Source organism: Equus quagga, chromosome 9 (assembly GCF_021613505.1).
Source record: "Equus quagga isolate Etosha38 chromosome 9, UCLA_HA_Equagga_1.0, whole genome shotgun sequence".
NCBI lineage: Eukaryota > Metazoa > Chordata > Mammalia > Perissodactyla > Equidae > Equus > Equus quagga.
Genome location: NC_060275.1, coordinates 2,943,571 through 2,965,487, shown reverse-complemented (window position 1 = coordinate 2,965,487; position 21,917 = coordinate 2,943,571). Strand labels below are relative to the sequence as shown.

General features: G+C 48.3%; 1 protein-coding gene across 12 annotated transcripts in view; it reads right to left on the bottom strand.

Annotated features, from left to right (window-relative positions):
• Positions 1 to 21,917, bottom strand: part of MBP (myelin basic protein) — a 142,000-nt gene that overhangs the window by 87,525 nt on the left and 32,558 nt on the right. The window contains exon 1 of one of the 12 annotated variants that reach the window (XM_046671881.1): positions 10,413 to 10,466. The exons of the other annotated variants lie outside the window; for them this stretch is intronic. The gene's annotated coding sequence lies outside the window, so the exon portion shown is untranslated. Of the gene's footprint in view, positions 1 to 10,412; positions 10,467 to 21,917 lie in introns of those variants that run through there. 12 annotated transcript variants of the gene reach the window in all.

Genomic DNA, 21,917 nt, shown 5'->3' with positions numbered 1-21,917 from the left:
CTTGATGTAATAAGTTTTCCATAAAGATGATTTTTAAGTCATCAAAACTCTACTTTTAATTTGAGAGCACAGATGACATGACAAGGATTAGACACTGACTGAAGGTCAGAATCAGATTTAATTTAGTCATTAAAGCAAGTGTCAGATAGGCAATGATTTCTTAGATATGACACCAAAAGTAAAACCAACAAAAGAAATAATGGATAAAGTGGACTTCATCAAAACTTAAAACTTTTTTGTTGCAAATGATGGCATCAAGAAAGTAAAAATACAACCCAGAGAATGGGAGAAAATATTTGCAAATCATATATCTGATAAGAGTCTAGTGTCTAGAATACACTAAGAGCTCCTACAACTCAAAAACAAAAAGACAAACCACCCAATTTAAAAAAACAGGCAAAGGACTTCAACAGACATTTCTCTGAAGAAGATATACGGATGAACATTAAGCACACAAAAAGATGCTCAACATCATTATCCATTAAGAAAATGCAATCAAAACCACAGTGAGATACCATTTCACACCCACTAGGGTGGATATAATCAAAAAGAGCGATAACAATAATTGTTGGTGAGCATGTAGAGAAGTCAAACCCTCATACACAGCTGGTAAGATGGTGCAGCTGCTGTGGAAAATAGTTTGGTGCTCCCTCAAAAAGTTAATCAAAAGAGTTCCCATATGACTCATCAAATCCACTCCTAGGTATATATGTGCCCAAGAGAAATGAAAACATATGTCCACACAGAAACCCATATGCAAATGTTCACAGCAGCATGATTCATAATACCAACAGGTGGAAACAATCCAAACGTCAGCAACTAATGAATGAATAAATAAAATGTGGTATATTCCTACAGTGGAATATTACATAGCAATAAAAAAGGAACGAAGTACTGACACCCGCTGCAACAGGGATGAGCACTGAAAACACTATGCTAAGCGAAAGAAACCAGGCACAAAAAACACACATGTTGTATGAGTCCATATACGTGAAATGTCTAAAATAGGCAAATTCATAGACTGGACATACCAGAATGGCTGCCTCAGGCTGGGGAGTAGGGGAGGGTGGGGGATGAGGGGTGACTGCTAATGGGTCTGGGTTTCTTTTGGGGATGATAAAATTGTTATAAAATTAGATTGTAGTCATGGTCGTATAATCCTGTGAATATACTAAAAAACAGTGAATTGTACACTTTAAATGAGTCAATTTTATGGCACGTAAATTATATCTCAATAAAGCTATTAAAAGAAAGAAACCAATATGCATGCAATAGCCAGGTCCCCATGAACTCTGTCCGGGCGCAGAGCTCAGGATGAGGAACGGTTCCCCCTCACGGCAGCCGGCCAGCCCACTGCGGGGACTGTGTGCCCTGCAGTGCCAAGATCCAGGATTGGTTTTTAAAATGTGAGAATGAAGTACTGAGACATGCTACAACATGAATGAACACTGAAAACATTATGCTGTGTGAAAGAAGCCAGACAGAAAAGACCACATATCATGTGATCACATTCCTACGAAACGTCCGGAACAGGGAATTCTAGAGACAGAAAGCGGATTAGTGGTTGCTTGGGGCGGGGGTCAGGAGGCTGGGGGCTGACAGCTGAAGAGCACAGCTTCTGTCTGAGGTGATGTCAATGTCCTGAACTTGCCAGGTGTGACAGTCCCACACACCTATGCATACACTAAAACCCCACTGCACTGTATACTTCAAATGGGTGAATTGTATGGTATGTGAACCACATTTCAATAAAGAAAACATATTTCAATAAAAAAAAAGCTCAGTTTGCAGGTTACAATGAAACCTCATAGCATTACTAAAAGGGGTTTGGGACTACATGTTCCAGGTACCTTACGAAGCCACTATCTTAGACTAGGACATGGTCCTTTTAACGACTTAGTTTTGAAGCCACGCTCTTCCCAAGATCATTTTGTAGTGTAATTAAGATTGCAGGGTTCTTTAAATAATGAAGGCCAAGAAATGTGCTCAGGATTTTATTTAAACCTTGACTTTTAGAAGTCACAGCAAAATAAACATTAACTAGTGCCACAGTAGAACTGTTAGCAAGGCGTGTTACGTAACTGGACACACCGACTTCTATTTTAGGAACACAAATATCATGCCATTTATTCCTGGAAATTGCTGCTCCATCAGCTGATTAAGTAGAATAAGAAGGATGGTCACATAAGGAAGGGAGAGAGAGCAAGGGACGGAGGGAGGCAGACAGAGAGAGGTAGAGAGAGACAGAGAGGGGGGAGAGAGATTCTGCTCAGTGTAGCTCTTTTACTTAAGTTTGATAGTGGAGTGAATTGCAGGTTTGATTAAAATGCACTTGAAGGTAATTCACATAAGGGCTTTCATTCAGTTCGAAAGGATATTCTACATTACTGGAAACAGAATAAGGCAATGGGAAACTCTGATCTTCTTGATTTGAAGGTGAATACATTTCCTTTAGTTTTATATAATAAAAACCTGTCCTAAGAAATTTCCCTAAGCATATCACCCTGTGCCTGCACATGTTTGTTTAATTGCTTCCTGTAATGCAGATACGGTAGAAGGGCAAGAAGGTCTAACATTCGAAGAAAGATACGTCTTTGCTCAAAAGACAAACATGTTGATATATTAGAGTATAAACATTTTTCTGAATATAGACCTCAGCCCTGCAAACTTCTAAAAGTCCTTAGTTTCCTCTTTCACGGTAAAATGGGCACAATGATGCCAGCTCTTTCACAGGGTTACCGTGAACGGTAAGTAAATGAGTCCAAACATGGAAAGCTTTAACAGTGTCTGGCCCTCAGCTAGTAGAGTCAACGCCAGATAGCATCATCATCTATTTATTTATTTATTTTTATTTTTTTTGAGGAAGATTAGCCCTGAGCTAACATCTGCTGCCAATCCTCCTCTCTTTTTTTGCTGAGGAAGATTGGCCCTGAGCTAACATCTGTGCCCATCTTCCTCCACTGTACATGTGGGACGCCTACCACATCACGGCTTGCCAAGCAGTGCCATATCCGCACCGGGATCCAAACTGGTGAATCCTGGGCCACCGAAGCAGAACATGCGAACTTAACCGCTTGGCCACCAGGCCTGCCCCATTATCATTATTTATTTTATTATTATTCACCTTCGGACTATTTTCCATACTTTAGAAAAGGTGGAATAAAATCTTCTTAAGTAAAAAACAGGTTTTAATGTGCATATCAATGCAATGAGATTAAGAAGAAAAAGAAAAAAAGAGAGAAATTTCACACACAACTCAAATTGCACTGCATTCTGGTTCCTTTCCCTAAAGGAAAAAACTCGCATTGTGAAATGGAATTGTTACTTGTCTCTGCAGATGCTTCTCTTCAAAGCTGAGTTCTGCTCTCCCTGTGATCAGAGGGATGAATTGCCAGAACACCCAACCTGCTCCAACTTGTTCTCTAAGAGCTGAGGAAACAAATGGGGCTAAAGCTTGTTTGTATCCATTCAAGACCAGAATGAGTCACCTGAACTTTACTAAGAAACTAAATGCGTTTCTTAATATAATTCCTTCAAGAATTTCATACGTACAAGTGCTGATACTTGCCAATCATCAAGATCAATAAGATCAATTCCTCGCCTTATTGAGAATCTGAACACCATATTCTCTGCATTCATTCAGAATGAACATTCAGGAGAAATGTTTCTCAGGCCACAGACCTTCTCTTGTTTCATAATTGACAATAAAATCAGGTCAGAGTACAGTTACAAGAAGATACAATCTAGAAGAATATTTTGCAAACCTCTTTATTGAGTAAGCAACTCATTCTAATAGGTGATGTGGCAACTTAGTTATCCAGAAGGGTCCAGATCAAACGGGTTTCTCTGTGTTGTTCACAGAACAATAGTTTTATTTCAAGCACTAAAGAAATTGTGAGTTAAAAACATTACACTAGTCTTTAGAGCATTATTATATACTCAAGAACAAAAACATAAAACAAAAGATTGGTTTTCTTTTAAACACTGAGTGGTTGGCAAGAAAAGCATGAGAAATTATGCTCCTAAGCAGAGTAACTAAAGATTTTGTATTCTAACAAGGAAATGAGAAGAGTCTATGTATAAAGAATGGCTCACCAAAAGAAGAGTTATATGCTCCTGGAATATTCTCCAAATACCACGTCAAATAGGAAATACTTGAAATACTTTGCAATAAATCACCTAAAAAAACACTAAAATTCTCACAAAGTAGAGTAGAATGGCTAAAAAACGATTTTGGATTCAGTTAATTTTATTGAAAAGTATAAAAATAAATGTTTCATCAATCACTACAGCCCTTTTATTAATTCAACAGAAAAAACCTTAAGACACACGATTTTGGATGCAAAGTATACCCAGAACCACAGCCACCGCAAATGAAAACCCAGAACGTCCCCGTATATCACCCGAAAGGCTAACTGACAAGGCCAGGCCGGGATGCTCTCCGAGGTTGCAAATGATGCCGCAGGGGGATGTGCCCATGGGCTGGACGCGGTAGCCTGGCCTGCACGGATGCATCACACTCCCTTTTATGCTGGCCGTCCTTCTCGAAGAAAATGACACATTCGTATTTGCTCCTGCAATTTCCCTTCCATTTTCTCCTTCCCTGCGCCGAGCCTTCCGGACCACCCCATTCGCTGACCCCAGGGCTGCCGCGTGCTGTGCTCTGCCGGTTTCAGGGCACACTGGTCGGTGGGTTCAACAGCGCCCCCTTCTAGGCAGGGTTCCTGCCGAGCCTGCACCCCAGGCCCGACCCCGGGGAGAAGGTGAGAGTCCAGCGCAGGGCCAGAGGCCCCTGCGGTCTCTCCTTAACTCTGTTGTGCTCAGATCCCATTCAAGCAAAATAGTCTGGGCTCTCTACACAGCTGTAAGGCCCGGGAGAGTGAGGTGTGGGTGAGGCTGCAGGGGCGGCTGAGACAGAGGGAGATGAGGACCAGGGGGTGGATGGCCGCCCCCGGGGAAGATGGAGCAAGGCGATGGGGTCTCACGGGAGAAATGTCCCAGCAAAGTGCTGACACACTAGATGGTGCTGGCTCACGCACCAAGAGGGGTTCCCAGACCCTCTGGGCCACCCGCACACAGAGGGCAGGGGTTCAAAAACATCATCCTTATATTGCATTTCTGAGCGAAAAACGGTGTCCCTAAGGCATTGGGGCCCAGCGCCTGGAGGACAGCGGTGCTGGACAGGCGTGGGTGGGGAGGTGAGGAGGAACAGGAGTTCCCACCAGCGCCCGGAGCTCACCCACCACGGGACAGGGAAGGAGACTCAGAGGGCGCTGAGTGTGGCCTCGCATCACCCTGTTCGTGTGTGGGCCCCAGGGCGGAGGAAGGCCTGGTCTCCTGGGGCTGAACCGCCCACGTCCCAACTCACAGTCATGACCCTGGACATTCACAGTCAGCCCCTCTGCACACGCACTCATATTTCAATGTTTTCACAGAGAGGGTGGTGACCTCCTTGAGTGAAAAACAAAATTTTTATAAAACAAAATTATCTGGTATGATAATTACATATAATAATAACAACAACATGCAGATTAAAAATTCCTAGGAATACTCTAAATCATTAGCATTGGTTAGTGGTGTCAATATTAGAGTTTAAAAAGTTTTTCTTTTTCTGTGCTTTTCTTCTTTCTCTAAAACAAACTGTATTGTTTTTATAATCATACAAAGGGCCAATTAACAGGATACAAAAGTTTCCCTGAATGAAACTTCACCATTCACACTTTACATGCAGATCAGCACCGATGCTTGTAGTGAGTGAAACTGTGTCCCCCTCAAGAAAGATACCCAAGCCCTAACCCCCGGTACTGTGAGCGCGGCCGCATTTGGAAAGTCAATGTAATTGATTTGCAGATGTGTTAAATTAAGGAGCTGCAGAAGGGCTCATCCTGGATGCGGTATGAGGCCTAAACTGAAGGCTTGATAGTCTGTGCTCCTTGACCCCGGGGCCTCAATGGCCTGACTAAGTCCCCCTTCTTCCCACGTCCCCAGGATCAGGTCCCTGCCAAACAGGCCTCCTCACCACGGGGACCCGGTGCAGGGCCTGCTCACCCCCAGCCGGGGGTTTTACTTCCCTGACAGTTTGTAGAATTACTCAGACAAGCCATTCACATCCTCTCGCAGGAACCGGGGACCACCACCCTCCTGCCTCCCACAGCCCCTGCGGCCCACTCTGCTCCTGAGTGCAACCCTGCGTGGCCCCGTCATGTGTAGGTCCTCCCGGGGCTGTGACTATAAGAGACTAGTGTACTGCTGTCCATCTCATCTGTCTGCTGTCCATTGTCTGTGTTGGGTCATCCCCATAACCCTGGTGGGACCCCTCACCAACAGGGCGGATGGGGCGGATGAATGGCTGAGTTATCCTGCCCTAAATCCAATGGCCCTAAACCCAATGACTAGTGTCCTCTCCTGTAAGAACAGGAGGGGAAGACACAGAAATGCACATAAGGAGAGGGCATGTGACAACAGAGCAGAGATTGGAGGGATGCGGCCACAAGCCAAGGGACACCTGGAGCCACCGGAAGCTGGGAGAGGCAGGAAAGGTCCTCCCCCGGAACCTCTGGAGGGAGCACGGCCCAGCCGACACCTTGATCTCAGAGTTCTGGCCTCCAGCACTGCGAGAAAATAAATTTCTGTTGTTTTAAGACCCCCACTGTGTATTACTCTGCTATGGCAGCCACAAGAAGCTAACACAATACTCTTGGAAGCTAAGCCATTTTTCAGGCTGGAGGGTACCACCCACCACATCTCTCAGGAGTATTTTCCTGTGGCCTCACGGCACGAACGCAGCTCAGAGGAGCATCCACCTGAAACACCTACAGTAGGTGACCACTAGACCAGATCAGGCCCTTGTCCCTTTGTGCCTAACACCTGGACACACATGTATTCCTAGGCTGGTGGCACAGCGTGACTCTTCACATCGCCCAGAACGGCTGCTTCCACTGGGCCTCTTCGGCATCCAGCCCGCAGTCAAGTACTCACTTCCGGACACAGCAACACTGCCAGCACACCTCCAGGCCTTCCTGGGACCTGCCTGGAACAGGAGCTGCCTTTTCCTGTTGCAGGTGAACACGGAGGAGGGGTCTTCCGTGCGGTGTGGTCTTGTTCTCCCATCTTCAGTCTACAGGATGGACGTGGCCGTGTGAGCTTGCTAGAGGGGCCTTCGCCATTGTAAATGAGGGTGTTGAGGGGCCTCAACCAGAGCCGTGGGTGGGGTCAGATCTTAAAGCCTAGCCCTGAGTTTGCCTGAGGGTGAGATAAAGACAGTTTCCTCCTTTTCCAAACAAAACCATAACTTTGATAAGAGTGAAATTAGACATTACTAAACGCAGTTCTGAGACACTACTCCAGCAGGTGTCTCCTCCAGCCGCTCAGTGATTGTCCCCTCTCTGTTGTGCCATTTGCATCAGCTGACAAACATCCTATTAAAACTCAGTGTTTAAAGAAACACAGCCCTGGTTTGATTCCACTCCCCCGCTCCATGTCTCTGCTTCCTGTTTATGGCAGAACTTCCCCAGTAGGTTCTCGACAAGCCCTCTCCAGCCTCCTCCTCCCGTTTTCTCTCTGGAACTTGTACCCATCAAGTTTTCGCTGCCACCATACCACCAAGACATCTCTTGCCCGGGGCAGTGATGACCTCCACATGCTCCATCCAATGGCCCATCCTCATCCTCTTCCGACCTGGACTCAGTGGTATTTATCTGACGATCCCTCCCTCTTCCGTGAAGTGCTTCAAACACTCCGCTGCCTCATTCACTTACGTCCGTGCTCCTGTCTCTCAGTTGCCCGTCTTGGTCTCTCTTGCAGGTGGCTCCACATTTTCTTGGTCCCCAAATGTTGAAGCCCAGGGCTCAGCCTTGGACCTTGACTCTTCTCTAAACTCCTTTCCTTAATTGATCTGAGACATGCATCCATCTAGGATGTCTCTGCTGTCCAGACTGCCTCTTCTACTTTGCCATGTGAGCACCTCAGGGGCACCTCAGACTCACGGCGACTTGTCACTGTCCTCCACCACCCTGCCCCTCGCATCCTTCCCCATCTGTACACAGCAAGTGCACCATCCTGGACGCCCAGGACTAAAACCTCAGAGTTATCCCTGACTCCCTTCTTTCTCTTACATCCAATCCAGTAAATCCTACTGACTCTCATGTCAAAGGCAGCTGAGCCTGACCACCTCTCAACACATCCACCACTGCCCCTGACTGGGGCATCATCTTCTCTCACGAGAACTCCTGGGGCTTCCTAACTGGCCCCACCGTTTTGGCCCCCTCCTTTGCTCATTTATTCTCCCTGTGGCAGCCAGACTCTAGGTGCTTCACAGGGCACTCAGAGAAGGCCCAGGTCCTCACAGTGGCCTGCCAGGCCCTACCTGATCTAGGCCTTTCCCCACCTATCTGGCCTCCTATCTTACCCCCTCCAGCCCTACGTGTGACCTCCCTGCTGTCTTCCGATGGGCCAAGGAAGTCACTGTCTCAGGGCTTCTGCTCTTGCAATGTCCTCGATCCGGAACGATCTGTCCCCAGAGAGCCACGTGGCTCCTGTCTCCACTTCCCTAGCCTCTGCTCTATGTCACCACTAGGATTTCAAATACCAGCAGGGTCACCCAGGGTGGACAGGTTTCAGCAGAGCTTCCAGACTGGACACACTAGGAAAAAGGACCTGGTCACTCACTTTCGAAAAAATTGGCCATGAAAACCCTATAAACTGCAGTAGAACATCGTCTGACAGAGCGCCAGAAGGGGAGAGGACGGCGCAAGGAGACCGGGCAGAGTGGCTGGAAGAGATGGCTCAGGGCACAGGGCAGGAAGGCGCTGCCCTGTGGAGAGAAGGATGGCAGGTACAGGTGGCAGGAGCTGTGCCAGGGAGCAGGAAGAGGACGGCGTGGCTGAAGGCCAGGCCCTAAGGGATGAGCAGAGAGAGAGTGTGCGGGCTGGGTGAGCAAGGACAGTCCTCAAACTGATGTCCTACCAGTATGCGAGGTAAATTCCTACTGACACATTCAGAAACGACATTTAAGCTAGCCTTTTATTTTTAAATTTCAAGATGCTGGTATTTTGTTAAGTGCCTTAATGCAATTATGAGACAGTACAGTGTGAATGCACACACCTCTATGAATAATCTGTTGCAGTAATCCTAAATCACCACGTGTAATTAATGTAACTACCAACTTGCCTTGTCTATTTACTTACGACTTGTGTTTGGTTACATATGACTTGTGCTAAAGCATAATTCAGGAAGCATTAAATAACAAAGTCTGTTTTGCAAGAATCAAAAGCTGCAGAAACATAATAATAAATTTTAGGCTTTTGTTTGACTCTATGGTAATTAAATTAATGCCGGCACCAAATCACAATTAGGAGAATGATGGTTACAGTGATCCAAGCGCAGAGCCTGGCTGAGCATGAGAAGGTGTCCGACCAACAAGCATCTTACAGTGCCCCTGGCTGGCGGGCAAGAAATAGCACACACACACACACAGACACACACACCCACAGACACGACACAGATACACACGCACAGACACACTCACAAACACAGAAAGATAATTTTTCACAAATGTATTCCAGCATGTTCTATCTCTTGCTTCCCAATTTAAATTTTTAAAACCAGATTGCCAATGTTATGACTGAGAAAAGACAAGAAATATTTTGAAAACCGGGTTTTTAAGGTTTCATTTCATTTAAAACATTGTAGGAGAGTTTTATTAAATATAAAAAAAGTTCTTCCTTAACCACAAAAGCAGCGCAGAGATTTCATACGGAAAGACGTGCTTTCCACTTCTAGAGTCTGAAAATAACTTGTCTTCAAAGATAAAATTACACGATGACATTTCTGAAGTCACCTGGCATGGGATGAGAAATGGCAGCTCAGTGAGCCTCGCTCAAGCACGTGAAGTAGATGGCAACCAAGAAGACTGCTCAGTGATGAAGACAATTCACCACCTGGTCACATCCCCACCCGGTCTAGGTCCCGTCACAGGAGGGCAACTCACGTCCTCTCTTCTGTCGTTCTGGAAAGGAGTGCTGCCACCTTCACACTGTCACCTACGTCATTAAGAACCCATGAATATCTGCCATGCCGTCCTCGATATCGTGTTCTCAATCAAATGTGAATCCAAAACCAAGCTTGAAAACCAATTCACATAAAACGTGTCCATCACAAGCTCAAGTACTTCCCCACCTTAAAAAAGCCGAATGAAACAAGCTCTGCTTCTGCTCACTGTGTGCTGTGTTTTTGATAAGAAGCCAAGATCTCTGACTTCCCTTCCCTCGCTCCTGTCAGCCCTCATAAAATAATCCAGCATTACAGACAGAGGGACAGAGTAATTAGGGAATATCACACAGCTAAGTAAGAAACGAAGAAGGAAAGCTTTATGAGTCCAGCTTAAAACAAGATGATGAACAGATCCGACTCACAGGAGTGCCAGGCTCCTGATTTCTTGCGAGCAGCTGCCTCGAGGCCCCAGAACACAATCTGTGAAGACAGACAGAAGACAGGTCTGTGGTCCAGTTAAAGTGTGAAGATGCATGACACTTGGGTGCACATTCTGCTGTTTCTACAGTTTTCCACAGACTATTTTACTGCCACATTATTTATATTTAACAACCAGTGTTGAATATGTCACTTATATTTAATGACGTTTGTGGTCTAAAGTCAGCGGCTTGCAAATTAGGTCACGGTGTCTGATAAAAGCTAGGTTTGCAAACTAACTCCTAAACTTACTGAACCCCAAGGTAGGGTGACAGCACGCAGAACACGGCATCTCACAGGCCTCGGAGGCCCTGGGGTTTTCAAGCCCCAAACCCTAAGCCGCAGGCCTTGAGGTCCCGAGCCCTGAGACTGCGGGGGCCCTTCTCAACCTCAGCCTGAGCCCCAAGATCTAAGGCCACAGCTTGGCTCACCCTGAACGTTGAGGAAACAGGAGCAAGTCGGGGAGAGGCTCTGGGCGGGGCTCGCGGGAGGCCCACTCTAAGATAAGGGGACCTGGGCCAAGACTCCAGTTGGGGGAGTGAAGCCAGACGAGGACGAGCCACGGCCGAGTTCATAGATCACGTGCTGGGATGTCAACTGCAGGTTGGTTTTATGTTGCCTGGGGCGCCACTTCATAACCGCCTGGCGTTATTTTTATTAAGGGTTGTTGAGGCAGTGGCTGCGTTTGCTAACTACACCTTATGTCTTAATAATTACGTTGTGTTTGTGGGATTAGTTGCCACCCAAACTCAAAAAGGTATGAGTGTTCTCAGTTCATCGGATGAAACAAAATACCCACTTAGGTTCCTTAAAAATCAGACTCAATCTTAGGGTCGTGCTCCCCACACAGAACTGTGACAAGAGACTTTCTCTTTGAGTCCATTCCAAAAGCAAACGCATTACTGATCGACACATTCAAGACTCTGCTGTGGAATGTGGGCTGAATAAGACAGTAAGAAATTCCGCATCTTGAAGACAGTATTCAACATCCCCCTGGCGGACATGGCAGCCACTTCACGTGGGACGCAAAAGCGGGCCCAGCGGGCTGGAAGCTCACTCCTCCATCTTCACAGATGGTCTGAGCTCTTAAGTACAAACACGATTTCACAAAACCAACTGTAATGAGCTGTTCCACACTGTCTTCTTTTGGCTCATTCTCAAGTCAGACACAGATCCATTTTGAGTTTTCCAGAACTGTAATCAGGTTATTGATTATTCACAGATTTTGGAAGACCTCTTTAAAAGGATGCATTTTCCCCATTATTTTATTTCTCTTTTCTAGGAGCTCACTGAAATTCTTTGGAAGCACGAAGCAAGTCAGGAGGGTAGACTTCTGAGTGTGCACTAAAGCCAGAAGCAGTCTATATTAACGTCTGTGGTTTTCAAATGCATGTTTCTGAACTCTGCAGCAGCAGCCGACTTTAGAAGGAATGTTCAATAAAACAGCGTGCTGCGAGGCTCTTCCAAGCCGAGGTGAGCGGGCACGAGCACACACTTTTATTTGCTGTAGTTCACAGCACACCAACAGTGCCCTTGCAGTTTCTGGTGTTTATAAGTGCTTGTGTTTTTCAGAGAATTTTACCTTCTGAACTCAACATTAATTTTTGCACGAAATTGTACTACTTTTGGAAAGCCCTCAATTTTTTTTCATTGACAAAACGGAGCCAACACCTATCTGGTAGGGTTCTGGATACCCTAGGAACTAGAGTGACATCCATCAAGCATCCAGTAGGGCTGCCTGTCGTGCAAGAGGGCAGCCATTCGGAACACGTGGCTATTTACATGTAACCTATCTAAAATTGAAGAACATTAAAAATTTGATTCTTCAGTTGTACTGGTCTCATGTCACATGCTTCTCCACCACCCTACTGGACAGGTGCGATATAGAACATTACCATCGCCGCAGAAAACTCCACAGGACGGAGCTGCAGTAGAGTCTGCAGAGGGGGTCACGACATACGGCAGCTGTCGGCACATCCTGCTCCGTTTAGCATACCTTCTACCTACTGAGGGACAGTCTCACGCTCTGCAACTGAGGTAGAGAGGAGTCCTTTAGGGGAGTGTGTGTGTGAGAGAGAGAGAGGGAGAAAGAGAAGATACCAGGAGAGAAAGAGGAGGAACTCTGAAATTCTGTCGAAGACAAAGCACCAGGAAGTCGGCCTGCACCTGGCAAGCTGAGAATTCACTGGACGTTCTCGAGACATCTCCGCGTATCTAGCCATTAGACTGCTAAGCATCTCTAAGGAAATGCTGTCTACTCTTCAGTCCCCCAAGCTTTTAAACACATATTATACGATTAACTTAAGGATTACCTGAGTTCTCAAAAAAAGTTAGTTAACCTGACTTTCCTAAGAAAATGGAAATTATACATTCACGGGTCTAACAGTTGCCAACACGCTGCAGTCAAGTCAGAAGGTGAAACGGGCGGGCGAGCTCGGTGCTTGGGGCACAGCAGACCCATCACTGGATGCTCCCGGCTGGAGTCTGAGTGACCAGATGGAAGTGAGTGACTTAGTAATTCCGCTTCCTGTTCTGTGAAATAGTCACGGTGATGGGGGTTGGTTTTAACAGGAACTACAGAAGGAAGTGTGACACGGGGAGAAAACCAGCACGTTGGACTGGAGTTTTGCAGGCCTGGGTTCAGCCCAGCTCTCGTCGTTTTCCTGGCAGTGAGCAGGGACAAAGTCCTGTCCGGGGTCACTGGCCAGCATCCTCAGGTCAACCCCTGCAGCAGTCACCTGGCCTGGCCCTGGCCGTGAAGAGGGGGTGCCCTGGACACACTCCACAAACAGGCTGTGCAGTTGGGACCCCTCAATAGCAGCGCTGGTGGGGCCGAGGACATACTCGTGAGCAGAGCTGACAGAGGTCAGGCCCTCACTGAGTTTGAAATCCGTGTGGAGAGGAGAGACGACTGCACGGGGCAGCGCGAGCGAACGATGGTCTATCGCAGAACCCTCTCTCTCGCCTGAGGACGCATGGCAAGAACAGCGCTTCCTGACAAGGCGAATGCCCTAACGACATCCTACACCTGGGATGAGACGCTGCAGGACTTAGGGTTCCGAAGAGGAATGGCCACGGGGAATTAAACTCCGGATGGAAAAAGTCAGCTCACGCTGGGATGCAGCGGTTTTAAAGGAAACCTATTTTCCCGTCAAAGTGAGAGACTACCTGCACGCTGATGGGAAGAGCTGAGCTGCTTCAGTGCCTTTGCGTATGTCTGCAAACCGAATGTCTCCTTTCTCAGAGTGTCATTCTAATTCCATCTGGAGAGGTCCTCAAGAGAGTGGGTTTAATGATGATTAAGTGCTTGAACCGCTTCTCCAGGGACCTGATCCTCCCTGGAGAGGGGATGCCCGCGGGCCTACTGTTCCCGCATGGCACACACTTGGCTTTGAAGAACAGCTTTAATAATGAGTCCGTTTAATTTGAAACACCAAATAGACTAATAAGTTACTCCCCACTGTAAAATTTAGATGTGAATCTAAACTTGGCAAGCTCTCAGACTTCGTTTTGTTTTTTTGTTTTGTTTTTTTTTTTTTGCTGAGGAAGATTTGCCCTGGGCTAACATCCATGCTAATCTCCTTCTATTTTTTAGTATGTGGGCCACCAGCACAGCATGGGCACTGACAGAGTGGTGTAGATCCTCACCCGGGAACGGGACCCAGGCTGCTGAAGCAGAGTGTGAAGTGGAACTTAACCACTAGGCCACTGGGGCTGGCCTTCTCAGATCTTGTTTTCCAGTGTGGTATCTTTTTACTTAAGATGATTAAATCAAAAAATCCAGACACATAGCTAAGTCCTTTGGAGAACTCTGTGAGCCAGCTACCGCCACCAGGAAAAGTAGAGATGAATTTTCCCATCCACAGATGGAAAGCAGGTTCCCCAAATTACTATAATTTCTTGGATTTTCAAAATTTTGAATAGCTCATTGCCTGATCTCCCTCATTTCGGGAAGTGTGGAAGTTCGTCAAGATAAACTACTGGTTGTCTTTATTTTCCATGTTTCCTGGTAGTGAAGCTTCTAACTAGCAGCAGCCTCACTGGTTTCCCAGGAGAAAAAGAAATAGTGACATTTTAAGCGCTCCCTTCTTCAAGTTCATTCCCATGTGAACTGAGGTCAGTGTTCAAAAACACAAAGCTTAATAATTCAAAAGTCAAGAAATAGCTCTGGGGCCTGGAAATCCCACTCCCTAAAGGAAGGTAGGAAATTGGGGAGCAAAAGGATGCCCAGTCCCCCAGAGACCAGGCCTCTTCCAGAACCTTCCACTGACACCCCAATGGGCAACACTAGTGAGCCCCATGGTGGGCCGGTGTGGGGCAGGGGCAGCCCCAGGGCCCCAAGTGACAGCTGTGGAGGTGAATTCTGGAAGAACACATGCAGAAGGTGCTGGGAACCCCTGTCCTCCACACTGGCCACTTGGGCTGGGCCTGGAGGGTCCGGGTGGACTGACTTGGACCTCTCTCTCTCCTTGAATTCTCCCTCCTGGGCTCCCCTGATTTTCCTCCTACCTCTCCGCTATCAGTCCCCATCGAGGACTCCTTTTCCTCTGCACAACAACAAATGGTGCCAAAGCTCTTTTTCACAGGCTGCTGCTGCTCTGGGAGATGCTGCAAGAAATCATGGAGTTTAGGGCATCACGGGTTCAAGAGGGAAGCAGTGTAGAGCAGCTGACCACAGGAGACAGACCCTTGGCCAGGTTCGTCCTGCTGAACCAAATGTTGTCTCTACGTACACAGCCTGAAAATATGCCAACTTGTGTCAGTAAATTACAAGTCCACCCAGCATCCTCTTAAAAATGGAAATGCCAAAGGAATGTTTAAGGTGCCACCAGCCACTCCCATGGTGATGTGAATTCATCAAGAAGGGCCAGTCTCTTCCCAGCAATGGTTCTTACAGGCACGTTTTGATTGACAGGCATAGCCAGGCAGCTGGAGAACATAGGGCAGTTTGTGGGGTAGGCGGTCCAGGTGGGGCCAAAAGTAGTGGGGTATTCAGAACCCACTGCCTCCAGCGAGGCTGCAAGTGGGAGAGATCCAAAGAAAGGCATTTACATGGGTCCCCCAAGTCAGATGTTTTTCTGGTATTTAAACATTTTGCCCACATTGCCCTAATCCTAAAGAATTGGGGAAGAACCGCTCATGGTCTTCTAAAGTGTTGACCAAGGTAAGTGTCCCTTATCTATTTGTGCTCCTCATAGCTCATTCTCCTGGGCTGTGACTGCACCCCACGCTGGGACCTCGCCCACCCAGGGAAGCCTGGGCCCCAGCCCGCACAGTGCCCCTTGCGCGACCCGTCACTGTACTGGATGCAGAGTCAGAGCTTTCTTGGTCTCTCCAATTAGATGGTGAGCTATTCTGAGGGTAGACGCAGGATCTTATTTTTCTTTGAAAACAATAACGATAAGAAGAACATCAGTAATAGTAATAGCAACAACACACACTTTCTGTGTCTCTTGTTGGAGGAAATTCCGGGCAACACAGCCTGATAGGTGCTGTGCCGCACACGCAGGGCTCCCTGGCAGCACCCGGTTTAGTCTGTGCCAGACTTCCAGGTCTGAGCCTCCCAGGTTGGGGAGGCGATGACAGCAAAGGACAGAGGAAGACAGGAGACTAGGATGCACTCGGACAAACGTCCCTCTCATGTCCTGAGGTCTCTGGATTCGGACAGATGCAGAGGCCATCCCGAGTCCTCCCGTGCACTGAAGTTTTCTTCCCCACTGCCTTACGCTGCATTTACTGGTCCAACCAGGGGACGGACGTGCAGCCGCTGCCATTCACCCATGTCCCCTCCCCGTGCCTGCCCTCCCTCCCGCTCTGCCTCCTCTTCCTCCTCAACTCCCAGCTCTCTCCATCCAAGGGCAGTGGGTGAAAACTCGGACCTATAATCATCTCTCCATAAACGATATTGGGAATTTACAGTTTCTCTTTCTGATTTCATCTCCAGAAAGGCTTTATTTGTCAGGCAGCGGATGAGATGCACAAATGGGTCTGTGAACTGAATCACGAACATCGTGCGGGTTCCTCAGGATGCTCTGCCTGGGGAGGCGGTGGCCACAGGAACAGGCCCGGCTGTGCAGCCTGCCGTCCGGTCCTGCAGCCCCAGCCACACGTGGTCACTGAGTGCCTGACATGTGGCCAGGGCAGACCGCGATATAAGTTGAAAAACACCCCAGAGTTTGAAAACTTAATGCAAGAAAAAGAATTGTGAAATAGTTCATTGATAATTGTTCTATGCTGACCTGACATTTCGGGTTTATCAAGTTAAAGAAAACATATTATATTAAAATTATTTTCTCCTGTCTTTTTACTCTTTTATTGTGACTACTAGAAACTTCTGCTGGTCAGTGCTGACCTAGAGGCCCCCAGACCTGGCTTCAAAGCCCAGCTTCTCCTTTCGTTAGCTCCGGGCCTTGGGCAAGTCACCCACCCACCTCGGAGCCTCAGTCACCGGTAAAGTGAAGACGATATTTTAAGGGTCAGAAGTGTGGAGAAGGGCTGAACAAACTATCATGAGTGCAGCACGTGGAGGACACAATCCCCAGGCCACCGTGCTGTGCAGACAGAGGGTCCCAGTGAGAGCTCGGGCGTGGAAGGTTCCGGACCACTGGCCTCGCCTCCTAGGAGACAAGCTCCATCACAGGCAGCGAGGGGTGCTGGCTGTGAGGGGGCCTGTGAGGGAGCCTGCAGGCAGGGGCCTTCAACAGGACACAGCCCGTCCGAGCTAATAGGAAAGACGCGAGAGCCAGAGAAGAGCCGGCCGCTGGTGTGGAGTCCACGCCCGGCAGTAACAGAGGTGTCTTTCTCAGGGTGAGGGGTCAGCCACTGGGGGCGAATACCATCCTGGGCTGGAGACACTTCTTTCCCGAATCTCTCAGACTTTCCAATCACGGCTAGGGCTTACCAAATAACACAGATGTTATAAACTGCATCGTGTTCCCCTAATATCCGTATATGGAACTCCTGGCCCCCAAGACCTCAGCCTGTGACTGTATTTGGAGACAAGGCCTTCAAAGCGTTAATTAAGGTAAAATAACGTCATGTGGTGGGTCCTACTCCACTGTGACTGTGTCCTTACAGGAAGAGATGAGGACACGGACACACACAGAGGGAAGACTTTGTGAGGACAGGGAGAAGACGTGTCTGAAAGCAGAGAGACAGGCCTCGGGAGGAACCCGCCCTGCCGACCCCAGGACGGAGGGAGAGGGCCTGTCTGGGGTTCAGGCCGCCGCCAGCGCTGCTTTGTTATGGCGGCCGAGCTGACTCACACCACATCGACGTGGGTGGCTGGAGAGCCCCCGGGTATCCCTAATGTCACACTGGCTCTGGCTCTGAGAGCCTTCATGTGTCTAGCACTTACTGAGTCACCGGCTGGGGGCTTAGCTGTCTCCAGAAAACTCAAAAGAGCAAACCCACGGACAGAAGATGGACAACATTCAGAGGAATGCCGAATAAGAGGGAAGCTCGGAGCAGCCTAAGAAGGTGCGCACGCCATCCTGAGCCCCGCTGGCTCCTGGGAACAACGGTCAGGCCCTCCATGCACACTGACAAGGGTGACGAATTCCCAGCAGGCAGCTGAGCCAAACGTCCTATGCACCTGTGGGCTGTGTCCTCCCTCAGTCTAAGGACCATCTGAGGGGCAGCCTGCCCTCAGCCGGGGGAGGCTATTTCCAGCTCGTGGGGCTGGTTTCCTTCCTGGCACCTCTGCGGTGGCCTGCTGAGGACCCACGCTAGGGGCTCCCGCAGCAGGCTCGGCTCTCCCCGGGGTCTCCAGGGCACCTGGGACCCAGCCCTCCATGGTCTGCCAAACACCGCCGTAAAAGTGGATGACTGATAAAGAGCTGGCACGTGAGCGAGCCAGAGCTATTGGGAAACCAAATTCCATCACAACTCTTAAAAACACACGGATCAAAGGTAAACAGGGATTTCTTCATTCTGAGACCAAGAAGGAGTCACTGAAACTGCTCTTGCCTCAGGAATTTGTCGATTCATCTACGTGAGTGAACTGCGTGCCAGGAGTTCAGGCTCTGTGGTTCCTCTGGTGGATGGAGTCTCACTCCCTGACATCTGCCCCCGGGTCTTCTGCTCTCTGATGGGGCGACAACAACAGGGCCGTCAGCCACACCGCTCTCTGCACGTGTCCCACATGACCTGTTGCTAGCAACACAAGATTGGAAAAGGGAGTCCTTTCTTCACCAATCAGAAATTCCAGAGTTACTCCCTTCAGGCAGGTCCCTCTCCCTCTTAGATGCTGGCCTGCCTTCTTCTGGACGAGAGAGAAACCAGTGAGCAAATTTCAAGGTGCTGAGTCACGGGGAGAAACCTGAGAACTGGAAGCTGTCGGGTCCTGGCAGGAAGCGACCGCGTGCCCTTGTCTCCTTCCCCAGCACGGGACAGGGGCCTGGCCCAGAGCAAGAAGTCACCACAAAGGACCAAGCCGTTATCCCCCCACCACAGGGCTGCAGGCTCCAGGGGGCAGCGGGATGGGAGGAGGGACAGCTGCTGCTGTGAGTGCTGGAGAAGATGCAAGCTGGGGGGAAAGGAGTGAGCCGGGGGCTCTCTGGGCCAGGACGGGAGCACCTCGTGCAAAGAGGCCAGTGTGGGGGAGGATGGGGAGTGACTTGTGCCTGCAGCTACCCTCCCTGTGAACAGGTCAACAATCGGCACCTGGGACAGACAAAAGCTTTCCTTCAACTCTCTCACAAGTGAAAAAAAATGCCTCCCAGAATTACATACAGAAACATGCAGAACGGTAAACGACAGGGCAGGAGCTCATGTAACTGTTTCCCACTCTGGTTCCAGTTTAAACGCTGGCCCATGCCATGTCACATCATAGGGCACTCCCTCTGAAAGGAGTCAACTAGTTTCTATCAAGTTACAGAAAAAGGAGCTCCTACAGGTAACAACTATCTACAGGAACTGTTGTTTTTAAACTCCCAATTTTTTATTTGTTTTTAAATCATCGGAATGTTAAAAATTAGATTTCAGAAAACGAAAGCGTAAGTATAGGCTGTACTATTGCTAACAACCTTACTTGGGTAGAAAAAAGCAAATTAAAGATATGTTTTGGTGTTTTACAATGTCAAACAACAGGAAAGAAGCTGCAAGCCACAGAGAGGTTTTTGGAAAGTGGAGTTGCAAATCAGTCATTCTAAGACTTAAAATGCCACACGGTGTGAGCAGGGCTGAGCTCTCTCAGAGGAGCTGGTTTCCACTGTCACTTTTAGTTGGGACTGTCTCCTTGGAGCCCAAACCCAGGGTCTTTATAGCAACTGAGTACATTCCCGGTTCAACGTTATTGTTAATCACAACAAGGAGATCATCAGTTACACTGTTGGAGTGTGAGTTACACAAAGTAACGAGTCATTCCCCATTCGGTCATGCTAGCACCGTCTATGAATTTATAAAATTGGCGCTCTTTTCAATGGAGAGGAGAGGACTCCAAGTCAATAATAACATTATAAAAATATAAATTCCTTCTAGTTCACCTTGGGCCTGCAATCATCAGGCAAGAGACCGGATAAAACTTTTTGTAACTTTAAGATACAATACGACCAAGAGCAGTATGCAACGACTCAGTATGCAATGACTCATTCGCTCTACACAGATGATTTCACATCAAATTATGGAAAATTACCTACTTGGCTGATACAGAAATTGAGTCCAAGTACAGGTCGGAGACAGACCCCTTGCTGCAGAGTTTGTTATTATCAGATGAAAGCTGTGCCACAGACCACAGCAAGGGGGCCTCGAGGCTGCAGCTGGTTCAACCCAGCAGACATTTCTAAGCCCTCTGTGCAAATGGGGGTGGGACTCCACCTTTAGCATCACGATGTTCTGGTGACCGGTCAGTTGTCTTGAGTTGTCACACACACAATTTTATGTTGAGTTAAAGTGTCAAAGAAATCTAATAACTTCCCTTCCCCTCCACAAATTAGGGTGGATTCCAAGTTTCGCACACAATGTCAGGCCTATTTCCTCGTCATCTGAGATGATTCTTGAGTGGTAGAGAAAGGAGTGGACAGAGAGAGGCTATCAGAGACCTTGGAGACTGATGGCCTTGTGAGCATCACCCCTCGTTAGCGGCTCGGGAGGAAGAAGGGTGGGGACCATGATCCCGAGACACCCAGGGACTCCAAGACAGTGCCTAGAATCGTAATCAAGCAGCGGAAGCCGAGGCCTGTGAAACAGGGTGGAAAATGGCCCACGCCACGCTAGAAACACAAAGATTAATTCTGACTGGCAGGGAGGATTCAGATGATGTTTATTTGTGTTTTTCCCATTTGCTCATCTGTCTCATCCAAACATTCCAGAATGAGGATGCGGATGCAGACACCACTGGAGGGCCAGTCCCAGAGAGAGGGCGGCGGGCCTGGAGTCCAGGCTGAGGAGTTCTGGTTTTAGTCTGCATCCTAAGGACTGCCCTAGAAGTTTCTAAGGGTAGGAGGACAATAGCAGAAAACCCTGGCAGCCGCAGCACAGGATGCACGGGAGTGGGAAGACCGAACCCAGGTGGATGGGGGAGCTCTGAAAAGTGCCCGTGTGGGCACCTGGGTCCCAAGCTCCGAGGATGACCGAGGACCCTGGGAGGTTGGAAAACTCCCTGGGTGATTTGAATGTGCAGTGAGGGCTGAGCAGGTCGGAGGGCAGGGGGAAAACTGGGAGAGGCTACGGAGTTCATCTGGACGGGAGGAATCCTCAGGGCTGACCCCAGAGTGCCCGCAGCAGGGGCCAGCTGCAGACTTGGTGGCGCTCTGAGAAAAACCCAAGAATTTTCTGCCCTTTAGCCAAACACCTGGGATTCAGAACAAGTTCTTCCAGCACGTGACCAGGGACTGCCTCAGCGGGGAGTGAAGGTCAAGGCTGAACGCCAAGGGGAGAGAGGCCCACTCTGCAGAGGGAGGGAGCGCGGTGCGGGGAGGGCGCCGGGAAATTAATGCTGCAATTAGGTTCAGGTGCTGACAGAAAATCTGATCGATTTCACCAGTAATAAATTGGTTTAAATTTTCACGATCTTTCAAAGCAGCAGCTAATCAGATAGAGTGAAATTTGGGAATACTTCTACTAAAAAAACAGAAAATGTTGAAAAACAAAAGTATTTTTGCATGAGAGCAAAGGAATTTGATCATCTCTTTTCCACGAAAACCTTCCTGGGGCCTCTAGGACAACTCACACGGAACACGGGCAAGGGGCCTCTGCCTCCTCTTCTCTTTTCCTTCTTCGTTCCTCTTTCTCTTCTCTCTGTCGCTTTTTCCTCCCTCCCTCCCTCCTTCTGTTCCTGTCCACTGCCACGAGATTTCCTGAATAAATTAACAGGGAGGGCCCAGCTTCCCGCAGCTGTCAGGGAAGAGCTGTGGGGACTAAACCTATGCCTTATCCTACTACCGATCAAGAGGATTTGCGTTTAATAACAGACACAAAACGTGCATTTTAAAGATTTTTGAGCCACGCTC